The 15,288-nt window shown below is 39.4% G+C and overlaps 1 protein-coding gene across 2 annotated transcripts in view; it reads left to right on the top strand.

Annotated features, from left to right (window-relative positions):
- LOC121319307 (sodium/potassium-transporting ATPase subunit beta-1-interacting protein 4-like) overlaps window positions 1-15,288 on the top strand; it is a 45,602-nt gene that overhangs the window by 2,769 nt on the left and 27,545 nt on the right. The window lies entirely within an intron of this gene.

Genomic DNA, 15,288 nt, shown 5'->3' on the forward strand with positions numbered 1-15,288 from the left:
GAATCGGAGGACCATGCAGCTATGGGCAGCTTACAGGCAAGCCCGCAGGCGCTCCCATCTTGGGTCGGTAATAGTATAGCCTGGACTCGAACCGGAGATTTGGAGTGCCTTTACCAGATGCCCCACTCGGGAGCTCCTGAGTATCAATCTTGAGGATAAATTGAGACCGTCCTTGTGTGTGTGTGTGTGTGTGTGTGTGTGATCATTTTTGTATAGACAGTGTTTTGTAATATTACCATGATTCTTCCATTTGGCCGTCCTTGCCTGCTGTAGATAACACTGTTCTAGTGCCGCTCTGAGGAAGTGACTGTGTTGACTGCAGTCAAGATAGTGGGCATTAAGATTCTGGCCATGGGGAAGCTCGGTTCTTGTCAACAAAAGGTTGGTTCAGTAATGACTAAACCTCTGTTCTGTCCTTCAAAGTGGAATTAACAAAATAATTGGTAACTTAAAGTTTTATCCCACCCCCCCCCCCCCCCCCCCCCAAATAAGCTTTTTCTTTGTATTCTGGTAACATTAAGCTTCAGTACCAGAAACCAATTTGTAGAATAATGTACTTGCAGATAGTGATCACTTAAGACATCTCAGATCTCATGTAGCAGCACAATCAGAAGGAAAAAAAGAAAATCACTACATTTGAAGTCTCGGATTAGCATTTTTATAGTCAATAGAATATACTTTAATGATGGAGGCGCAGTTTGAGACTCGCATTTCAGTGGTGACTGAAATGTGGTTCAAGAATACCACTCGGATGTGTGCTGAATGCAAGAGACTAATCGAGCAGTTTGCTCTCCCAGCATCAGATGATTGGTATGCATTTTCAATCAGTCTGCTTGAGTCTACTCTTTGCTGATGGTAGCTCTTTTACTTACTTGATCTAAGGCAGTCTTTCCTGTGTTCTTGTAAACTGTGTCTGATCTGATCACTCATTCTGAATCCAGACCCCATTTCTCCTCGAGTCTCTTGGTTCCCGGGGGGTGGTTTTGTGGTGTGTTTGCTCATGGTTTTCTGTCACAGGCAATGTCTCTTTTTTCATTCACCATCACCCTGTCGGTGTCAGGCTGTCTACCTGCAATCTCCTTGTACTTTTTGGTGGGGGTCAGGTCTTTTTATTTAGACAACCTGATTGATAACATGCTGCTTTTCTCATGTTCTGCCCTTGTGGGTTGTCTCTGTTTACACAAAAATATCTTCCAGGAATAAATTGGGCTGGGTCTAATGTTGGCTGGCTAAGGCGAAATACAGTAAGGCTTCATTTTCTTACTAGTACCCAGCTTACACTTGCTTTACTATGCTTTGTTTTTACAAAGATATACTTTTATAGGGGAGATACTTTCTGGGTTGCATTTATTAAGTGCACCAGTCAGTGCATTGTTGAAGTCATGTATTTATTGGGTGGAGATGGTTTATGAGTACAGCCCACATTGTTGAGGAACTGCTACAGCCAGTTATTTGTGGACCCCGTCCTGCTAGCATTTACTCAGAAATCACCAGCACTCACTAAAGAACCCAGTGCTATTCTTTGCACAGGATTGGGTGTCTGTGTGTTAGATGTATTCAGTGTTGCTGATGATGTAACCCTGCTCTGTCGTGGACCTGTATATTTCCACTGTATATCTGTAGTGATGCAATAAAGTAATACCAATGTGGTAAAACACAGAGGCGCTGCTGTTAAGACCATTATAATAGGCCCTGGGATGGGTGCTGGGCCAGGACTGTAAAAGCAAATGTCCTGTGTTGAGTGCAGTGTTTGGGAGGGAGGAGGTTCAGCGCAGTGTTTGGGAGGGAGGAGGTTCAGCGCAGTGTTTGGGAGGGAGGAGGCTGAGCTCAGTGTTTGGGAGGGAGGAGGTTCCTCTTTTTTTCAATTCATAATTAAAAAAAAAAAGTATCTATCCATCACTATCCATCCATTTGTCAGAAGCCGCACTCCACATAGGTTTATGTGCCCATCATCAAACTGCCTGCTCCATGCAATAACTATTACTGCTGTCACCATCTCATTTGACGAATCACCTTGAAAAGCCTCTTTTACACAAAAAGGATGACTTCTCCTGACTCGTAATTTCTTTTAATTTCCCTCTTGTTCTCATATAAACTCCATTGTTATCTAGCCACTGACAAACAGAAAAACCCTATTGATCTAAACAACATGACTAATGTCCACCTCGTGTGTAGCATGTGTATGAACCTCCCTTTTTTGTGTACGATTTGGCACTGGAGGTAGCAAAGAGATAAGAACAGAACAAGAAGTTCTTCTCCTGAAAAAAAGTTAGGGCTACGCTGCTGTGCAGAAAGTTGTGGAACTAAAAAAGCCTTGCTGACTCTATGCTGTTCCCTGTTCATGAATCTCTTACAACTATCCCAGCTCTCCACTGCCCTATGAAACACAAGACCAGTTCTCATGGAAAACTACTGGAATTGGACATTGCGTAATTATAAGTCAGGTTATTGTCAGGAACTATGAGTAGTTGCTATGAGCCACACTCGCATACACACACCCTGAAACCCTCCAGTATCTCTTTACATTGGTTTTTACTTCTGTAGAAGAGGGTACAGCACCCCCTGCATGCTTCACATTTAATAGTAGACTTGAGGCAGGAGTGTTGAAAGGGTCCAGAGAATTACATGACATTGCATTGTGAGATGCTGCTGTTCCCTGTACCACTCTAGGAAATTCTAGCTGTAGGGTTGGCATTAAATCCATTATTCTTAACAATGCCTGGCATCGTTTAACCCTGTATTGCATTGCAAACAATGATTGTCACTGATGCTTTATAACAGACGGCTATTTCTCATTAAAGAAGCTGCTGCTTCATAGACGATTGTGGTACAGGCTAAGGGAGAACCGTATTATGTTGTTAATTTTAACACATATTAAGATTTTAACAATATTATTTTAATGTGAGCTTTGTGAGGTTACAATTCTTTTGAATTCAAGTGAATTGCTTTTAAATGAGAAGGGAGTGCAATTAACCATGTTCCATCAAACGCATGGTGTTTTTATTGATTTAATTTTATTTTGCTTAACTGAATTCCTTTGATCACAGTAACTATGGAATCAAGCCATATTTATTTATTTATTATTTATTTATTTTGTAAACAAATTATAAGTCTTAGTGTTAGGAACCACACATACATTATCAATGTAAAGGGAACATGTATGGTTTTTGTTTGTAGACCTGTTGATGTTTTGATTTTTTTTTTATTCTAAATAATTGTCATGTTAAGGTACCTTCTTTTTTTTTTAAAGATACATTTGCAAAGAATGTTTAATGTTTCGCAAAGCAATTCTCAATTCATTAGGGCTTATACATCCAACTGTTTGCTTGGCACAAACCAAGTAAACCAGGAAGAAAAACAAACCTCAGCAGCATTGTCTAGATGTTGTCATTTGAGAGTGAGTGTCATTTAAGAAAATGCTGCCTGCACATCCATTGCCATCCAGCCTTTGAATTACCAAACCCCTTGTGAACAGCATGATTGATACTGGCAGTCTTCTAACAGGACATGGCAGGCTTGTCCAGTCTGTGAAGGTGGGTGATGCAAGGCCACAGTAATGAGGTCACTTCCAGTGACATCACATCCTATTGGTTTATTCTTTGAATCACTCCTGCCATGAGTTGGTGGAATGTTGCTATTTTATAATCGCATAGTTTTTACACATCTCCACACTTTCCTGTAGTAACAGAAGGAGCATACCTATTTGTTTCATAGGAAGCCTGTCTTTTTCTTTGTTCAAATCTGCTTGTGCTTGTGAGAAAGCCGCGGTCAGTTTCGTTAATGGACTGCCTAGCTGGAGAGCTCTGCTTTTTCATGCACGCAGGACAGATGTTTATATGTGTCTGATTGATCTCCTGTTGTTTTGTTGTTAAAAAGAAAAGAAAAAAAAAACAGCCACCTAGGTTCTAGTGGCTCTGCAGGGCTGACGGACAGGAGAAGCCTTTGAAAGAGGTACATTGGGAATGTAGACATTTTTGCTATTCTTGGAGTGCACTATCATCAAACAAGAAGAGTGAAAAGGGTGGCTTCGGGGCCAAGCTATGCAATTCCAGTTAGCTACCAAGGCTTAAACTGCCCCTGGCAAAACAGGTTTTATAATTGTCTCCATACAGGACTTTTTAATAATTAAATCTGGGTGCCACTGATCTGTGTATTAGTCCTGTACTTTTCTAAGAAAATGAGTGAGCATGCACTTCCCATGCAAATGAGGTCAATGATTTTACACTATTCGAGGCAAGAAATCTCAATAGAGCCATGTTTATATTCAAAGGTGTGCTGTCATAAGAAATCTGCTTTGACTAAAATGATTAAAGTGTAGTATTCCACAAAAGAACAAGGAGTGATTTTCATCACCCCTACCCCTTCCAATTCCCTGACTCAACGGAAGAAAATTGATTGAAAACCAAAAGATAAAGAGGGGCAAGAAAAACGCCAATAAGTGATCTTTTAGCACCAGGGGTGTTCATGACTTTTTATAAATCACTACAGACCTACACACATGAGTAAGGAATGTGAGGATTTGCAATCGTTAGAAAAGCAAAGAATTGGTTTGGGGAGTGCAAAGCTATAGCAACTACACCCTGCAATAGGGTGTGTGCAATGAGCATTTATTATAATAAAAAAAAAAAAAACTGTACTCCTATTGCTGAAATAATTCCCAGATTTGATGTGCAGTTGCCTGTATTTTGATTAAGGCAGCTGTAGTCACCAGTACATGACTAGATCAAAGACAAAAACATAAACGCAACATGTAAAGTGTTGGTTTCATGAGCTGAAATAAAAGATCCCAGAAATTTTCCATATGCACAAAAAGCTTATTTCTCTCAAATTTTGTGCACAACTTTGTTTACATCCCTGTTAGTGAGCATTTCTCCTTTGCCAAGATAATCCATCCACCTGACAGGTATGGCATATCAAGAAGCTGATTAAATAGCATGATCATTACACAGGTGCACCTTGTGCTGGGAACAATAAAAGGCCACTCTAAAATGTGCAGTTTTGTCACACAACACAATGCCACAGATGTCTCAAGTTTTGAGGGAGCGTGCAATTGGCATGCTGACTGCAGGAATGTCTATCAGAGCTGTTGCCAGAGAATTGAATGTTCATTTCTCACAACCGCAGACCACGTGTAACCACGCCAGCCCAGGACCTCCACAGCCGGCTTCTTCACCTGCGGGATCGTCTGAGACCAGCCACTCGGACAGCTGATGAAACTGTGGGTTTGCACAACTGAAGAATTTCTGCACATACTGTCAGAAACTGTCTCGGGGAAGCTCATCTGTGTGCTCGCGTCCTCACCAGGGTCTTGGCCTGACTGCAGTTTGGCGTCGTAACCGACTTCAGTGGGCAAATGCTCACCTTTGATGGCCACTGGCATGCTGGAGAAGTGTGCTCTTCATGGATGAATCCCGGTTTCAACTGTACCGGGCAGATGGCAGACGGCGTGTATGGCGTCGTGTGGGCGAGCGATTTGCTGATGTCAATGTTGTGAACAGTGCCAGACTCACCAGACATGTCGCCCATTGAGCATGTTTGGGATGCTCTGGATCGACGTGTATGACAACATGTTCCAGTTCCCACCAATATCCAGCAACTTTCCACAGGCCACAATCAACAGCCTAATCAACTCTATGCGAAGGAGATGTGTCGCGCTGCGTGAGGCAAATGGTGGTCACACCAGATACTGACTGGTTTTCTGATCCACACCCCTACCTTTTTTAAAAAAAAAAAAAAAAAAAAAGATATCTGTGACCAACAGATGCATATCTGTATTCCCAGCCATGTGAAATCTATAGACTAGGGCCTAAAGAATTTATTTCAATTGACTGATTTCCTTATATGAACTGTAACTCAGTAAAATCTTTGAAATTGTTGCATGTTGCATTTATATCTTTGTTCAGTGTAGATGTCTCCTGACGTCTGCCATGTAATCACAAGAATATGCAAGATGTCAGTGTGAACACCCTTCAGGGCTGGCGCACAGTTCCTATACATGCGTGCTGTGTAGTTGCTAAGGATAAGCCTGTACATGTTGTAGTGTTTCAGCTCTGCCTGTACCTGATATATTTAATCCTGCAAAATGCTTTAAGGACCAGCAGTGTGAATTAGTTTGAGACACCCATGTCAGAACAGCAGAAGAGTGTTGATCAGCTTTGGGACAAAGGGGACTAAGAAATGCTAAACCATTGTTTTCCCAGGTTAAATTTGTATAAGTACTTTTGTAGCTTATCAGCATGTGGCCAGCTCTTGCCACATTGGAGAGCATCCTATGACCTCTACTGTTTTCCTCAGCTCTTCAGTCCATTAAACAATATTTCTATTTAAAGAACAGAACTCATTTCTCCAGACTGCCACAGTCATATTGCCTGCGTGCATTACACTAATCCTGAACTTGATGGCGATACCTAATGCAAAGTTAATTTTCAGCTTTTTCTACTGTATGGTCTTTTTGACTTTTAATTTACTGCAAGAACTCTTTTTCACCCTTGATAATGGCTTTCTCACCCCTTCAGACGCTGTCAAGTAACATGAGCATCCTCAGGTTTCAAACTACTTTCGTGTCTGCATTGCCTCATCACTTAATATATTAGAACAGTTCACAAATGGGTTGGTTGGAAGTGTTAGTAATCCTTTATTAGCTGCCATTTTTTGTTAGGGGGAGGGGGGGGAGAGGGGAGGGGGGGGGAGGAGAGGAGAGGAGAGGGGGGGGGGGGGGGGGGAGGGGAGGAGAGGGGAGGGGGGGGGGGGGGGGGGGGGGAGGAGAGGGGAGGAGGGGGGGGGGGGAGGGGGGGAGAGGGGAGGAGAGGAGAGAGGAGGAGGGGGGGGGGGCAACTTGCCGGGTAAATTAGGCCATCTTCCATCCGAACTCTTGCGTGTGTTTCTCTGTTCTCTCGAGATAGACTCGCAGGGTGAATTATGACACAGTCAGTGGGCTCGTGCTTTCTTTCTTCTTAAGGATTAAGTTGGACATTACGCTTTTGGCTCTATGAGGTGCTTTTTAAAGCACAATTTCCATACATTTGAAGGAGACTTCAAAGGGAATTTAATTCCTTGGAGTATAACAGAATTTGAGATTATATTCAAAGAGGAGTGGGGTGGTAGATTAGTCTGGTAGTCGTCTAGAATATAATACTCTTTTTTTTTTTTTTTTTTTTTTTTTTTTGCCATTGCTAGAAATTAAAAGTGAGAGCTATCTGTCTGATGAGATAGGCCTTGACTTATATATGGTTTTTTTTCTTAAATATTTCCCAACATAAAACCAATGTCACCTTACAATAATTGATTTTGAGTTTGTGTTTTAAAATAAAATATCGAATGGAATGAAATTTCAATGTACCATTTGTAATTCAATAATATGAGAGAATTGGTCAGGGGTCTGAATACTTTTGCAAGCCACTGTGTGTGTGTGTGTGTGTGTGTGTGTGTGTATATATATATATATATATATATATATATATATATATATATATATATATATATATATATATATATATAATCTAGCACAAAATATAATCGAATGTACAAGATACAGTGGCATGCATCATCACACTTGTTCCCATTGTAAGGCGCATGGTTGGGAATTTTGGCACAGTTTAGTTTAAAAAAATAAATAAATAAAAGCCCATTAGATTTAAGTGGGATGTAACCGAAGCTTTTTGCTCAGCAACACAGAATATAAACCCCATAGCCAATAAAACTCCTTCTGAAATGTCTAAATATTTTGGTCTACAGACCAGTCGATACTAATTCAAGCAATTACGTGTGATAACTATTACATAAATAGGAATGAAGTACTTCTGTGCTCTTCTGCACACATGTAATTCTATTGAGCAGACTCTTATTGTAACCCTTCTACATGGAACGCTGGTAAAACTGTGAAATCAAGAACATGACCACTTATCATTACAGTAATGGACTGGAAGAGCCCATTACAGATTGTGATCAGTTTTACACCAGCTATCTTTAGGAAAACCCCATTATAGAGCGAGCAAGGGAAGTCGGCGATAATCACATCTTTGAATTTCTCATCGGTGCTTGGTTTTGCTTCGGTACGTTTTTGCAGGTTGTTAAGAAGCAGTAAAGTCCCTCTCTCTTTTAATAGCCAGCCGATGTACATTAAGGTTTCACTGCTTCCGTGCGAAAGTAAGGCCTGAATTTGTTTTAAATTATTGATTCAAGCTGCTGATATATTGCATCTGCCTGAAAACGGAGAGCTTAGCCAAACCCCCTATGGCCAATTAACCAAGTGACCTTTGAGGGTGGAGCATGGTGTCTTGGGTAAGCACTTTGACAGCTAGGCCCCAAAGGACTATTACCATGGCAACTTAAACAGCAAGTGCCTGCAAAAAGTAAGTGCATATGGGAGGTGAAATTAAAATTCAGACTGTATTTAAATATTTTCAGATTTTGTGTGTAACAATTGATAAAAACTAGAGGTGCAACACCATACTAGATCGTAGATCAAATTTCCATTGTTTATCATGTTATTCAAAAAGAAGTTAAAAATGTAGCAAGATTTTGGCCAGACATTAGGCTGCTTTTATAAATTTAAATAGAAGGTACAAGTTGCAGATTTTATTAGAGGATTAGTAAGAAAAAAATAAACTTTTTATATTGTTGTTTATTTCTTGCCATACTGTATAGCATTTAAATGTATATTTGAATCACGTTTAATACTACAATTTGTAAGCTGTTAATAGAACACTACATTAATAGACTACATTACTGTAATATAGGCAAGTATTAGGATCAATACTTTAGGTGTGAGCTGGGTGGAGTTGGTGCAAACGACATGGATATTGCGTCTGTAGGTAAATTGCTAACCAGGAGGCTGGCGTTCTTTTGCTCTGCACAATGAACTCGTTAACCTCCTCCGAACCTCTCTTAACTGCCACGCCTCCTGTACCTGGTGCAGAGTTGTAAAGCTGACTGAAGCCTGTTGCAGTCTGGTTGACCAAACATGACCTGTCTCAATTTCCTTTTAATCTCAACACTGGGTACTGTGCTTACACTGTTTTCTCCTGATGGACTTGCCTTCATTATAAGGTTTTCTGAAGAAAGCCTTTTAATTAAAACACAATCGGCACAGCTAAGTTCATTCATTTAATCATGACATGCAAATAGGCTGATGTTTTATTAATGAACAAGCATGGCAATTAGTTACCCAATTATTATATGGTGAACTTGTCCCATCTCACTAATACACTATTCACACCTATAACATCTGCAACGATCACCTTTTGAAAACATGATTGTGAATTAACTGGCACATTTTCATTTCTTATTATACAAGGCTGGAAACAAGACTCCTATTGCATAGCTGTTTTCCCCCACCTTAGGTTTTAAACTATGCCTCCTTAGCCCCAGTGTATAGGTAACAAGCTCAGGAGTGCCTTGGTAAACTCAGAGCGAAACCAGAAATGGATCAAACTGCAATGTAATAGTAGTCTTATTTCTGTCCCTGTTATTTATGTAGTGATGGTTTGAATGTCACATTTTGTACTATTTTATTTTGGAATTGCACAAACTTTTTTGTAAGGTAGTTTTGAGCTGGCAGTCACGTGCCTGGTTGTATCTAATAAACACGTAGCCTGAAAATGTCAACGGCTTGGATGGTCTCCTTAACTGAAATACAGAAAACTGTAGCACGTAGAATGGAAATATATAAGGCATTCTTTCCTTTGTTTATAATAGGGTGACATAAGAAAGGTAAATCAATGATCCCAAAACAGAACAGACTGGTGTTAACCCCAGGTCTCCTTGAGTAATATTGTACTCTCATCTAAAAATGTCCAAGGCCAGTGTTCATATGTTTATTTATAATTGATGTGGCATTGTTTTCAAAAAGGGCACCTTGTTCTGTCTCTTCTAGAAATCCTACATGTTTCAAGGACAGTTTTGTAATTAGAATTGCTTGTATGTAGATTAGAAGAAGTCGTCTTCAGATGTCTGACAAACGAATTTGTTCATAATGGAGATAGCAGTATGTGTAGCACAAATAGTGTGGCTTAAGATTTCATTAGAGAAATTGGTTTTCTTTTGAAGACTGACTCAAACTACAAACTAATTGTAGACTGCTTTCTTAATGTTACTTCAAGCAGATGATATTTATTCAAAGGCAACTTAATGACTCATGTCATTTTCAGTGGAAAGTACTGTACAGCTATTCTGGCAAACCCCAAAAATGCATGGAACGCCTATAAAATGTATGCCATTTCCTTAAGTCCAAACCATGTAATTTGTACAGATATCGGTCTAAATACCGGGTGCCTTTTTATATCATATCTATAGAAATTATGTGGAGAGTACTGGTATGTTAGTTCAAAAACAAATTGTCAGGCGTTTTCCAATAGCGATGTGGGGTGGGGTGGGGGGGGATCAAAGCAGACTTCTCATTCGTATTTGTGAGCTTATAACATTTGGTATGCTTATTATCCTAAGGAGAATGTCTAACTGCAAAAGCTTTTGTTAACATGAGTTGGAATGCCAATTATTGTACAAGAACCCTAAATCTGCAATGGCGTCATGCCTTGTTTAAGAACGGATGCATTAAGACGGCTGATTTGAGACCAAAAAAAATTATCTTGAGATGAATTCGATAAAAATAAAAAATAAAGTTACCAACGTTATTAAAGCAGTCCTTCCTCCAGTTTCTGTCAAGTGTTGAAAGCATTTCCTTGTCATGTGGGATTATATTGGCCTCTCTGCTAGCTGAACTACTGTACCTGTCTCCTGAGTTCTATTTTTTTTTATTTATTTTTTTATTGGGTAGCTGCTCTCTTTGTGCTTTCCTGCTTTATGATTAAAGAATGTTGTTTTAAGGTGTAAACCGGTTTTTATATTGCTTTGTTGGCCACTAATAATATGTAAACAGAGAAACAATCAAGTCAAACGCCCTCAGTGATGTGCCGCTTCTTTGGCTGTGCATGAAACAAGACCCAGTGCTTCTCTGTGAAGCTCTAGAAATCAAAAGACTTGCTGCAGAGTGTTTCATCCTGGGCTCGCATATACAACAGATACAACAACCGGAACTCAGGGGTGCTTCCTTATGCTTTACTAGTAGGCCTCAACTAGAGCTAATACAGTGAGTGTCCATCTGCAGCTTTCTCTGTGAATGATGGACGTGGGAAGAGAAGCATATTTCCAAGCAATCTGAAAAAATAAGCCTACCTGCGTTAACATGGCTGAGTAATCTCTGTGGGATGAAACGTTTGCCCCAGGCCAGAACGCTTAATTGTTCTGAGCATTGAGACCATTGTTTGTTTCAGTATCAAATATGAAATGGCAGGTTGAGAAGGCACAAAGGAGACACTGACAGCCCATGGCAATGCTCAAGAATGTAGAAAAGGTTTTCCTCTGAATAATATATTTATATATTTATAATCACTATGACGAATGTCCTCATACCAGAATTAAACAACTAGTCACATTGTAGGAACAAGAGCACAGCAGACCATTAAGGGCCAGCCATCTGGTTATTCACTGTCCAAACTTGGCTGCGATGCAAGGGTTGTGATTTTAATAAAATGCAAGTGGTAATAATGATGCACGCACACATACACACACATACGCCATGTACATGCCTAAAAAGGGCTTTGCATTGCATAGTCCTGATTCAATAAAGGCACATAATGACAACAATAAGCCTTTTATTATTGGTACAGCCAGCAAAAAAAAAAAAGCCTAATTGAGTAACGCATACATGATAGATTTTTTTTGCGCATTATGTAGTTTAGTCTAGTATGATTTCTTCTTCGTATATTTATTATAAAACTTAGTAGTTGTCAGTGGAATTTTTTCCCAATTTGGAATCTGCAATTGCATGTATTGATCTCAGTCCACCGCTGCAACCCCTACACCGACTTCACGAAACTATGGCAGACACACGCATCCTCAGAAACATGCCCTGCCAAGCAGCCTTTTTTCGCATGGCAGGTTCACAGCGAAGCCATCAAACTTCTAGTGCCGGAGGACAACACAGATCTGACTGGCTCTACAGCAGACGCCCTGCTGGCCATAGGAGTCGCTGGTGTGCGGTGAACCCAGGATTACCCTGCCGACCTGAGCCCTCTCTACCCGGGCGGCGCTCGGCCAATTGTGCGCCACCTCCTGGGAACTCCAAGTGATATAGCCTGGATATGAATCAGGGATCTCCGGGCAGTTCATTCCATATTATAACCATGTACTCCATGAGTATGCTAACTGGCATCATACTCGAGAACTATTCAAGCTTGTGGACGTAAGCAGTGGCCAGGGCTGTCTGCTGTCTGATCATCTCTTTTCTTTCCTTTGCATGTTCTCTTTGTGGCATGATTCATGATCAAAACCTGTCCCTTCTGCAACTGTCAGTGCCATAGCACCTTTACCTTGTCCCTAGAATGATACAGTCTAAACCTCTTTGACTCTGAAGCCCTGGGATCAGTCAGCTCTTTGCATTATTGATTTGTCACTTTAGTTTTACTCATTCCAAGTGATGTAACAAAGCAACTGCATTCGTGCCAAGACACAGCTCATATGCCAGCATGGGAAGTTTTTACCTTCATGAATCTGCACTGCCCTGAAAATAATTGTTAAACACATAGTTTACCCTAGCACAGTGCTGAGAACTTGTCCGTGATGCACATTTAGAAACTGATAACCCTTTGCAAACCTAATTGTATACAAACATCTTTCGACAGCTGTGAGGAGTTTCAGCTGAACTTTCTGGATATAAGCCGGAGGAGTGGAACAGTTTTGAAAACTATCTGGAAAGAGTAAAACATAGAATTTATTATTTTTTTTTATTTTTTAAATCCACTAGAATTAGATTTGATATGTATTCCTTTTTGATTAAAAGAGAATGGGAATTGGAGAGGTGGTGGGGGTTGGATAATGTTCTGTTGGACTGTAATAATCTAAGGAAGGAGTTCTAACTGTTCCTTTGTTATGATATTGGCAGTTTTATCCAATATTGCCAGATTTTGTTTTTCTAAGCTTAGTTTTAATTTAAACATTGGCCATACACTTCAAAAGCAGTACAATGTTGCTATCGCATTCAGAGCCCAATTATACCCAAGGCTGATTTTATTTAATGAGTTTCTTGTGCTGATGACCCTTGGCTAGTATTTTCATGTCTTTGAATTTGATTTTGAATCAATTATATTCTGCAACTTCAGTTTATACCAGCAGTTATATAAATCATCTTACTCTCTGTGTAGAAAGCTGAAGAAACTCTCCCAGCCAGAAAGATATTGAAAAACAGAAACATACTGTTTTATTGAAGTTACATGTTATTGGACATGTTGAGACTAATTATATTGGTTATGGTCCTACAAGTTTATCAATCAAGTAATTGAAATTCTGTCTTGTTTTTTCTAAGGAATATGGAAGAATCTGTATTGAAAACAATAGTGTAACTGCTGCAACTGTAAAATAAAGTATGTATGTATATATAGTAATATATTTTAAATTTTGATGTACCCTTAAAACGACCCTGTGCAGTAAAGAAAACTGAAGTGCCATTTTCACAGCAGTTTGTGAGCGACTAAACCAGGTTTTTGATAATGTCTGAGTGTCCCAGCAGGTTTCAGAAAAGCTCTGGGCAGTGAGCTTTTAAAAAAAGACTATTTGTCTTCAGAAGCAAGTCTAGAGATCTTGGCTGGCAAGTATGTTAAGTGTTGGAGTGCATCTTCAGGGGAAAATGTAGCTCCATTAAACCTTCTGCAGTAGTGGGCAAATATTATTAGAAGATACATAAAACTGCAGTTTCCTCTTGCCCTTTTCTACTTTTGATTTCCAATAAAACAAAATAACTTGTCCAATTTAACGGTCACGAACAGCCTTGATTAATCGCAGTCAAGTAGGATATCATTCCTGGTCTTAAAATCCTGTGTAATTGGCAAGTCTCAAGGTGCTGGTTTGCATCCTGCAGTGAGGAACACAGCTCCTTGTTCGGTCGTGACAAATGATTATTGAAGAGCCGAGATGAGTGGGTGTTGAGGGGGTCAGGGCCAGATTCAGTAGAGAATAGGTGGTAAAGCAAATGAGTGAGGGGACATATCCAGCTCGCAAATAAATATCTTTTTATTTGAGCTTTTTTGCTTAACTGTCAATGGTTACACTGAACTGTACAAGTTGGTTTGATGTAATGGCTTGATTCTGTTTGGCCATTGAAACTCTGCTTGGCTGGCTAGATGTTTTACACGTGATTCTCATCTCACAAGCTGCCCATTGATTTATGGAAAATACACTTGCTTTGGGATACTCATGCCACATAGATGGAAATAAGACTCCCATTGCTTAGCAGTTTGATCCTTTCCTCGTTTCACAATGAGTTTTTAATAAGACTCATCTTTGCTTGTTATCTGTACTCTGTGGCTAATCAATCTTATTTCCATCTCCATCAGTAGTTTGACACCTTTTTTTATAAAGTTTACAATTTCCAATGGCATTCAAAACATGCCTCTTCTCCACTTGAATGCAATGGAATGTGAATGAGACCCTGAGTGTTTGGTTACTTAGTTTATGGTAATCCTTTATTGGCAGTTTGGCAAATCAATTTGTCACTGAATATATATATTAATATATATATATATATATATATATATATATATATATATATATATATATATATATATACACATACACACACACACACACACACACACAGTGGCTTGCAAAAGTATTCAGACCAATTCTCTCATATTACTGAATTACAAATGGTACATTGAAATTTCGTTCTGTTCGATATTTTATTTTAAAACACTTAAACTCAAAATCAATTATTGTAAGGTGACATTGGTTTTATGTTGAGAAATATTTTTAAGAAAAAAAATATATATCCTGATTATTGATCCAACTGTGCTCATTGAGATAGCCAAACACTTGGATATTATTTTGTACCCTTTCCCTAATCTATGCATTTGTATTACTTTATCTCTAAATTCTGTAGAATGCTCTTTGGTCATCATTTTCCTTCAGATTCACAGCCTTACCAATGATCTTTCAACAGTGGGGTTTTTATCCAGAAAATGTGACAGTAACTTTAATGGTTCACAAGTGGAGGCCAATGGTAAGGTAATTGTGTCCTCGTTAGGGCATTTCTTTCATCGATGCAAACTGGGAGCTTCTACAGCACAGGGGTTGAATACTTATGCAAGCAAGATATTTCAGTTTTTTATTTTTCTTAAATATTTCCCAGCATAAAACCAATGTCACCTTACAATAATTGATTTTGAGTTTCAGTGTTTAAAAATAAAATATCAAACAGAACAAAATTTCAATGTACCATTTGTAATTCAGTACTAT

The sequence above is a fragment of the Polyodon spathula genome, chromosome 8 (assembly GCF_017654505.1).
Source record: "Polyodon spathula isolate WHYD16114869_AA chromosome 8, ASM1765450v1, whole genome shotgun sequence".
NCBI classification, from domain to species: Eukaryota; Metazoa; Chordata; class Actinopteri; order Acipenseriformes; family Polyodontidae; genus Polyodon; species Polyodon spathula.